The 8,334-nt window shown below is 31.9% G+C and overlaps 1 long non-coding RNA gene across 1 annotated transcript; it reads left to right on the plus strand.

Moving 5' to 3' along the window:
* The first annotated feature begins 786 nt into the window (after positions 1 to 786).
* LOC127714646 (uncharacterized) lies at positions 787 to 7,794 on the plus strand. The gene is made up of 4 exons (XR_007987843.1): positions 787 to 978; positions 4,165 to 4,236; positions 4,785 to 4,946; positions 7,476 to 7,794. It is a non-coding gene; the product is annotated as an uncharacterized LOC127714646 (long non-coding RNA).
* Positions 7,795 to 8,334: the final 540 nt, after the last annotated feature.

Consider the following 8,334-nt stretch of genomic DNA (forward strand, 5'->3'; position numbering starts at 1 on the left):
TATCTCGTTACTGTCTGACAATATTTTTAACTCGAACTCTACTTCGTCTTGTAACTCGATTTCTCACTCGAACTATTACTCGGACCTTTTCTCGAACTCAAAGTATAACTTAAACTTTAAACTCGAACCCAAACTCGAATACAAACTTGAACTCAACTTAAATTCGAACTGGAACTGGAACTCATTTTCCAACTCAAAGGTTGGTCACACTCTGTTCAAAATTTGAAACAACAATATAAGCATTTATCCCAGGCTTAAACTAAAAAGAAGATGTGGTATGATTGCCAATGAGACAACTCTCCACAAGAGACCAAATGGCACAGAAATTAACACCTATAGGTCACCGTACGGCCTTCAACAATGAGCAAAGCCAATTCCGCATTGTCAGCTATAAAAGACCCCGAAATGACAAATGTAAACCAATTCAAACGAGAAAACTAACGGCGTAATTTATGTACAAAATATGAACGAAAAACAAATATGTAACACATCAACAAACGACAACCTTTGAATTACAGGCTCCTGACTTGGGACAGGCACATACATACAGAATGTGGCGGGGTTAAACATGTTAGCGGGATCCCAACCCTCCCCTAACCTTGGACAGTGGTGTAACAGTACAACATAAGAACGAACTATAAAAAATCAGTTGAAAAAGGCTTAACTCATCAGAAGGATACACATAGAAATACATCTAACAAATTCAAAGAGGGGACGTGGCCGGGTACTAGTATATTTCTAGAATTTTTATTGGTTAACGCACGTCGTCACAAAACCCATCAAACTCCCCGGCAGTTCCAGCTCCGATCCGCATACTACTCTACACTAATCACTGCCTTCGGCTTTTTTCGTAATCCGATCTTCAAGCTGTTTGACCCGGATTTACCTTTCGTTGCTACTGAAGCAAATATGGCTGCATATTGATGAAAGGATATTTTTTACGAACTTTACCAGTAAATGAGGACAAACACAATCAAAGTAAGTAAAACAAACTCAATCCAAATAATATTACAAAATCAAAGTTTTTGAAATTTCTGTATCGCCACTTCAAAGAAACCATTTCTGGCTTGAAAACTCGATCAACTTTGCAAAATAAATTATCTTCGTTACTGGAGAAATATAAATTCATTTCTGCATTTTGAAAGAAAGTTCGGACTTGAACTGTTGATAATAATTATTCATCCCTTTAATATACTGGCACCCAATCATCAGCAAATAAAAGTCGTTTGCAGACCTCTCACAGTATTCACAATTTATCAATACCTCGGAAGCAGGACAAATCGCCCCACTGGCAAATCGCCCCACACCAAATCGCCCCACTTTTTCACTAACTCGCCCCATTTTAAAAAAAATCGCCATAAACTGGTTTACCAACTCGCCCCACTTTTTAAAAAATCGCCCCACTTGTGAAAAGGGTTAAATCCCGTTAATTTTTCTCCTGCCAACTCGCCCCACTTAATGAAAAAAAGGTAAAATCTAGATGAATATATAATTTTCAGGTCTGCCAACTCGCCCCACTTAAATGAAAACTTATCTACACAGAATACATAAAAACGCAAATTTATTAGATTATTATTATTGAAATTAAATGATGTTTCACTTTCTCAAAATATAGTTGTAAATACATTATTCATTATCATATAATTTTCGTATTATTGGAGAATAACTTTATTCTTGTAAGCTTAGTTATTTACATAACAACTGAAAAGAAACCTGTTAATTGTATCATAATCCGATATTTTATCATAACAATTGAAGGATTTCAATTTGTTTTTATAGCACTAAACGGATTGGTTACTTTTGTCTTTGAATTAAGAATAATTAAACACTAACGAGCAATCAGTGAAAGGCAAATGTTACTTTCAAGTAAATATCAAAGAGAATGTCCATTCATGCATTCTAGTCAAAGCAGGTTTTGTTGTTGTTGAAAAATTGATTGGTAAGTTTTGTTTATGGTTTGAAAACAATAAAAATTGAGAAATTTATGGCTTGGTTTCAAAATTATAAAAAGTAAAGTAGCCTTTGTCATGCATTTACTATGTCTACTGTGTATCCTTGTGCTGTATTGAAGGCAGCATATCTACAACCAGACTCTTACGCCAGTGTTGTCGTGTCAACGGTCCAGTCGTGGAAGCAGACAGCTACTGAACTATCTAATGACAATCTATTGTATGCCATATATGAGTATTCATGTTCATGTTTCTAGTGCTGACATTTTATCTAGTACTTCGTTTTATGTTATCATGCCAGTCCTTGTCATAATTGATTTAATGTATGTTTGTTTAAAATGTTATTGTTATGCATACTCATGTTTATCTAAGGTTTTTATAGGTATTGATTTTATTTATAAGTGGGGCAGGAACATAGATATACAACGGGATTGCATCTTTTTTCATAAGTGGGGCGAGTTGGCATTACTGAATTCATCGTGGTTTATCTATTTGTCAAGAGTGGGGCGAGTTGGCATACCTTATTTCAGCGGGATTTTAACCCTTTTCATAAGTTGGGCAAGTTATCCAACCTATTTTCAATGGGATTTTACCCTTTTTCATAAGTGGGGCGAGTTGGTAAACAAGAGTGGGGCGATTTTTTAGAAAGTGGGGCGAGTTGGTGAAAAAGTGGGGCGATTAGGTGTGGGGCGATTTGCCAGTGGGGCGATTTGTCATGGATTCAATACCTCAACCCTAATTTTATCAAACTGGTGTAAAATAATCAAATACATATACAAAATAGAAAAAAAAATGTTGTCAGGACTCAAATTTTCCAGAGAAGCTGCTCCTTATGGAATTCAAGATATTTTATAAAAAGACAAAATTGGACTCCATGCAGGGATTTTTGGATTTTTTTATAGAAAGGGGGAAGAGTTTCCAAATAATGTCAAATTGACACAAGGCCTCAAACAGGTTGGTTTAGGAAAATTGACTAAGTTGAGTTAGGGTTTCCAACTAGTATCAAAACTCCTTTTATATACCAATCTGAACTTCTCAAAAACTCACTTCAGGTATAATTTCATGGATTATAATTTGAAAAATAATATATGTAACACACATATATTGTATACTAAAATTGTATTGCATTTTGCCTTTATTATATGTATGAATTTACAATGGTCTGCATGGGAGCTATTTTATTTCTGTATTACAATTTACTACTTTTTTCAAGAATAATTTTTTGTTAATGTATTATCCAGTAAATTTATAACTATACATGTACAATTATAAATGTCCACCCATCCCCCCCTCCCCTAAAAAAAAGTACAATCTTTATGTTTTTGAGCCCTTTATAAGTTTCTATCTTTAACATAAAAGTTCTGGAATAGGAAAGAGCTTGAATCAATATCTAAATTCTCATGTTATATTTAATATTTTGTCCAGCCCTGAAGCATAATTCTAGCACAAAAAAAAACTAGACCATTTTAATGATTTTTGTTTGTTTGTTATCATGTACTCAATATTATGTCGTTTTAGAATTTAGATATAGAATGTATAAACCCATCTACATGTACAAATGTATATAAGCCTGATTATGCTGATAATGTATTGCTAAAATAAAATTTTAAATCAAGTTAATCAGTTTGTTAATGTTCTAATAGCATTTTAATGATTTTTATGCAGCATTAAGCAATTTACTCAAATTGAAATAAAAAATGGTGCATACAGTATCTGATTTTAAAGACTATTCTTTACTTTTTGAAATTTATGTTTGTGTAACTCTTAAGTTCCATACATGTAGTTCATATGCATATACATGTAGACAGTTCCAGAGGCGGATTTAGAGGGGGGCCCCCCTTTTCTTAGAAAAATTTGGTTGATATACAGAGAATCACTGAAGCATGACCGGAGCGGGCCCCCTCTTAGGTAGTCAGTGGGGCCCCACTTATGAAAATTTCTGGATCCGCCACTCAGTTCTTATTACTTCCAACTTCTCTCATAATCAATAGAGAAATATTTTACATGCATATTACTAAAATGTTCACTATACAGGTCCCTGAAGATACTATACTTTCAACAATATCATATCTACATAATGTATATATTAAGTTACAAAAATATTTACTGAACCAAAATGAGTGAATTTATTCCTGCAAAAAAATACACTTTTAAAATTGACTTTAATTCCAGGATGACAATAATCAATTCTAAGGTTTTTCTTTTTATCTTACAGATGGTGACACAATAGATAACAGCACAGTGCTAAGATTGAATCAGAATGAATAAAACAAAAAGTTTTTATTAGGTATTGGTTTATTTTTATAAATTTTTTATTTGCATGGATTAATTACTTTGTCAAATTATAAAAAAATACTATTTAATTATCTCGTCTCGTCTCGCTGTCACATGGAATAAAAATGATTACTTTCATTGTTCTTAAAAAAATGTTTGTAAATAAGGTGGCTTCTCATTTTGAATAGTTCCATATGTAATATTAATGCTTAATAATAATGTTCAAACTGTCAAAATGAAAACTGAGTTTGATGAGAAGCCTTATTTTTTAACCAATCAATTAACAATGACATTTTTTTTATAGTTTCAAATGTATGTGACACTTAAACACTCAATATATTTCTTTAATTATGATCAATGATGATAGTAAGATATTACAGATCGATGCATGTGAAAGAATTATAAAAAAGGTTGCATTCAGTTTTTCATTGTCAATTATACTCCCCTCCCCCCTATTTTTCAAACTTTTTATATGTTAAATAATACAGGTCCTTGCATTTCAACACAAAGTTGACATTATTTTTAGTTATACTCATTTTATTATTTCATTATTACTTTCAGCTACATCAACCAGAAGAACTTTTCACATGATTATTGATTTAGTTTCTTTGGAGATTTTAACAGTAATTGTTAAAACTTGAAATCAGACAGAAGGAAACTTTGAGAAAATTTACATATACAGTGTACATGTAGCTTCAATATGAATCAATTGATTGGTACACTGTAAGTATATTTTCTATGAAAGTTATAAATTGGTTTGTTTACAAAATTAAGTTTTTACTAGGTATATTTGAGTAAATACAGGACCAAATTATATATTAAAACGAATACTCACAAACGTTTTTCTAAACACTACTTATAGTAACTATGGTGATATTAATTATATGACCAGATTGTGAGATACAACTACATGGTTTATGCTATAAACTGTGAATATAAAAAAAGAATGTGATGTATGATTGCCAATTATATGAGACAACTCTTCCAACAAGAGACCAAATGACAGAAATTAACAACTATAGCCTACAGTAGGTCACCGTACGTCCTTAAACAATGAGCAAAGCCCATGCCAAACAGAGAGCTATAAAAGACCCAGAAATGACAAATGTAAAACAATTCAAACGAGAAAACTAACGGCCTAATTTATGTGTAAAATAATGAAAGAAAAACAAATATGTATCACACTAACCAACCACTGAATTACAGGCTTCTGACTTGGGACAGGCACGTACATACAGAATGTGGGGGGGTTAAACATATTTGCTGGTGCCCAACCCACCCCTAACCTGGGACAGTGGTGTAACAACAAACTATAAAAATCAGTCATAAAGTCTTAACTCTTCAGATGGATACAAATAGAAATACATTTAACAAAAACACAGAGTGGACATGGCTGGGTACTTGTACATCCAAACAACTAAAAGACACTTCAGTACAGATCTGAGAGTATATACTCTAAGCAAACTCAAGCTTAATATGTGAGAAATTACCCTAAATCTGATAGGTCCCACAACTTTTGAACGACAGACTCCAAAAAACAAAATCAAAAGGGAACTAAATCCAAATGTTGTGTTAAAATTTCATGAGAAATTGTTCAAAGCAAAGGAGAAGGGGCATTATTAAAGGCCTGTTTTTGATCCAAAAAAAATTAAATTGTTGACAAGTATTCCAAAAAGGCACATGATGTTTGGAAATGCGTAGATATAAGAAATATGAATAATAATCATAAGATTTTTTTAATCTGATGACGTCACAATTACTTCATTGTATATAAAGTTGTCATGAAAACGAGGACAAATGTAGAATTTATGCAGTTTTCCATTGTTATTTCCATTATTGAAACATCAAGCGCAGTCAATAAACAACAAAATAATTTAAGAAAACCTTTATTATAACTATTGACATACATGACATAATCTCACTAAATATAAAGTTGTTTCTTGGATGAGCACATACTTTGCCAATCTAAAATATACTAAAAAAAATTACCAAGAACAAGGAAAACAAGAAATTTTACAAAATATACAAATTTCGTCAAGTTTGTTGCTATGGTTACTCGTTAAATGTTAAAACTGGAGGCTCTCAAGAGCCTGTGTCGCTCACCTGTACATTGTATCTACTGTGGTTTTGGAAATCATGTAAAATAAGGTTTAAATCATAATAAATAGTATTAGATATCCTAATAATGATTGAGGCCAAGTTTGGATTAATTTGGCCCAGTAATTAAATTAAAAGCAGGTCATCCCACTAGTAACTAGACTTACAATAGTTACTGAAGACCCCTTATTATTTAAATTAGTTTTCAATTGTGACCATTTGAAATTGTTTTTTTTACAATTTTCCCTGAGACTTGTATAGTACATCCCTATGTTCTATTTTTAGCCATGGCGGCCATGTTGGTTGGATGGCAGGGTCATCGGATATATTTTTCAATCAAGATACCCTATTGAAAATTGTGGCTAAGGTTAATTCTTTTTTGCTCAGTAGATTAAGTGTAGAAGTTTTTGTAAAAGATTGCAAAAATTTACGAAAACAAATTGATAAAAATTGACTATAAAGGGCAATAACTCCTTAAGGGGTCAATTGAAAATTTTGGTCATGTTGACTTATTTGTAGATCTTACTTTGCTGAACATAATTGCTGTTTACAGTTTTATATCTATCTATAATAATATTCAAGATAATAACCAAAAACTGCAAAATTTCCTTAAAATTACCAATTTAGGGGCAGCAACCCAACAACCGGTTGTCTGATTCGACTAAATATTCTAGGGCAGATAGATCTTAACCTGATGAATAATTTTACCCTTGTCAGATTTGCTCTAAATGCTTTAGTTTCAGAGATATAAGACAAAAACTGCATTTTACCCCTATGTTCTATTTTTAGCCATGTCGGCCATGTTGGTTGGCAGGCAGGGTCATTGGACACATTTTTGTAAAAATTAAAGACGATGGACGCCAAATGATGAGAAAAGCTCACTTGGCCCTTTAAACTTTAAAGTCAATATTTTCTGAATACCTTGTACCTTAGTCTAGTTTGGACAAATTTTAAAATATTTAGGGTAACTTTTTAATTTGAAGTAATATTTGGGCCAAATAATAACCTTTTAACCACTTCTCCTTTGAGATATTGAACAAAATGTTGACATTTGAATGGATGGATAGGAAAACAATGGCATACCATATAACGTCCCTTACCTACATCAAAACCAGAAGTTACAAAGTAAAAAAAAATGTGTTATTATATTTTCAGATCACAATGATGTCAACCTGATCTTTGGAAGATTATCAAGTTACATGAGAAGCATTGAAAGCCTGTGGATTATATACACAAATGGAATAGACTCACACTTTCAAAAAACTTTCAGACAAGACAGTGACTAATGCAATCTCAAACAAGGATCATTCATGTTTCAATGAGTGAATTGGAGTGCATACCAGTTGCGCATGAAACTTTGTGTGCATTTTTTTAATATCAATTTCCATTTTATTAATTGTTTTGAAAAAATTGTATGTCTTCATAATTTTATCATGAACATATTGTTGTTAATAATTAAAAAATAAATAAAGAATATTTTTTTCTCAGTTTTTGCCAAGCAGTATGAAAATAAAACTCTAATTTAACTTTTTTCCAAAGATTTAAGCATATGAATACAAGGAGATGTTGGGTAAAGGTCCATTGGACAGCATTCCAACAACACAAAAACAAGACTTAAGTTACATACAGTTTTCCAAAACAGACAAGTTTTAACTTTCAATTGTCCATTCTTCGAAAAGTGTGAATATATTAAAATTAGCTAAAAAAATAAAGATCTGCTATCAACAAAAAGAAAACAGTAATAAAAGTTATCTTGCAAATGAATTATTATTGTGCAAACAGGATTAACTGGATCTCAAAATCATGAAAATGGGTACATCATGTTCGCTTTTGATTAAATGGTAGATTTTATGCATAAGATTACCTTTATTACTACAATGACAATTATTTTATGTCCTTAATTTGATGTTAAAATCAATATGGCATATTTTACCAGATGTGAAATTCAGGCTCCATGTAGCTTCCAGTTTTTGTTTGCCTACTGAATAAAAATTATGAGATGATTTAGTTGCTA

This window comes from Mytilus californianus, unplaced genomic scaffold, assembly GCF_021869535.1.
Source record: "Mytilus californianus isolate M0D057914Y unplaced genomic scaffold, xbMytCali1.0.p SCAF_9, whole genome shotgun sequence".
Classification (NCBI taxonomy): Eukaryota; Metazoa; Mollusca; class Bivalvia; order Mytilida; family Mytilidae; genus Mytilus; species Mytilus californianus.